The 1,676-nt window shown below is 35.4% G+C and overlaps 1 non-coding gene across 1 annotated transcript; it reads left to right on the top strand.

Annotated features, from left to right (window-relative positions):
- Window positions 1-836: 836 nt before the first annotated feature.
- LOC141496759 (U6 spliceosomal RNA) lies at window positions 837-945 on the top strand. Its single transcript, XR_012471155.1, has one exon. It is a non-coding gene; the product is annotated as a U6 spliceosomal RNA (small nuclear RNA).
- The last annotated feature ends 731 nt before the right edge of the window (window positions 946-1,676 follow it).

The following is a 1,676-nucleotide window of genomic DNA, read 5'->3' as shown; positions in this document are numbered from 1 at the left end:
ATGTTAAAATTCTATCTCACACTCATCAGATTGGCTAAAATGACATGAAAGAAATAATCTATGCATCCAACCTACATCTACTTCAAGAGCTTTCAAGAATTGCTTATTAGATAGTTCAAAGTAGATATTCCAGAGATATCTCAAATTTAATATGCCCCAAATTGAATTCTTTATCTCTCCTAAATCTGCCCTCTTTCTGTTTAAGTACTTCCAGTATCTCAGATCCATTATCTGTCACCAAATCCTGTCATTTCTACTTTCATAACTTCTCTCAAATTTTACCCTTTCTCTTCACTCATACAACTACCACCCTTATGCAGCCCTCATCTCTGCTCATCTAGTTTATTGAAACAGCCTCTTAATTTGCCTTTTCTACTGCAAATTTCCAAACTGCTTTCAAAGTAATTTTCCTTACACACAGATCTGAATATGTTATTATCCTAGTAAACCTACTCCAGTTGATTTCTACTGCCTTTAGTATCAAATATACATTCCCCTGTTTAGCTTTCAAAGCCTTTCACAACCTGGCATCAATCTACCTTTCTGGGCTCTTTGTACTTACTTCCCAGCCTCATTATACTTACTTCCCCTCCCATATTCTACAATTCAACCTTAATAGACTTCTCTCAGTTTTTCATTCACAACATTTCTTCTTCCATCTATATGTTTACAGTACTGGCTATTCCCCATCCCTGGAATTTAATCTCTTCTTATCTTTGTCTCACAGAATTCCTTGCTTCTTTTATAATAATGCAGCCTATGCAGCATTTTCTGCATGAAATCTTTCCTGTTGTATCTCCTCCTATTTAGTGTCCTCTCTCCCAAATTAATCTGTAGTGCTCGTTTCAGCAGCACATAAACTAAAAAACTGGAATGATACAGAGAAGATTAGCATGGCCCCTGAACAAGGATGACATGCAAATTTGTGAAGTATTCCAAATTAACTTGTATTTAGCTATTTAATATATTTTTATTTTTATTAACAATTTAATTAATTTAATTAACCATTTATTAATACATACATGCCTTTAATAAAATTAAATTAAGCCTAATGGTTAAATGTTAATGGAAATAGACCAGTTAAGGTCCATGAAATGCAATGGTAGTAGTCAACCCCCTTCCAAAAGGATTACTCCTAAAATCCTGAGAAAAACAACAGCCACCCTTTGGGATGCTAGAGCAACTTGTTAGAGCAAGTGCAAGTTAAGGAGGGTACCCCAGAATGGGATGTTGTATATACATAATAAATTTGGGGGATGATATCTGGGTAGGGTTAGAAATGAAGATTTTTTTTTGAGTAGAAAATTACACTTTTCTAATCAATGGCAATTCGAATCTTCTGCCTACAACAAGCTATTTCTTATATTAGAGCCAATGCCAATGCCTTGAAAACTGAAGAGTTGTTTCACATAACTCATTGATCTTACAAGATCATGGACTCTACTGCAGTTAATTTACAAGTATCAGGAAGACACCAATGGCTTTGCCCTTATCTAGTTCTGATGGAAGAGCAAGGCACCCTAAGCTAAAAATATGAAGTACCCACTAGATTTGAGGGAAAGGTCATTTTATCAGCATCCAGTCTCTTTCTATGGGTGACAAAGTACAAGCAGAGAAACACACAGCTCTGTAGCCACAAGTGTTTCTTTTGACTTGAAGCAGAGTTTTCATCTATG

The sequence above is a fragment of the Macrotis lagotis genome, chromosome 8 (genome assembly GCF_037893015.1).
Source record: "Macrotis lagotis isolate mMagLag1 chromosome 8, bilby.v1.9.chrom.fasta, whole genome shotgun sequence".
In the NCBI taxonomy this organism is placed as follows: domain Eukaryota; kingdom Metazoa; phylum Chordata; class Mammalia; order Peramelemorphia; family Peramelidae; genus Macrotis; species Macrotis lagotis.
The sequence above is the reverse complement of the archived record's forward strand: the minus strand, read 5'-3'. Positions and strand labels throughout refer to the sequence as shown.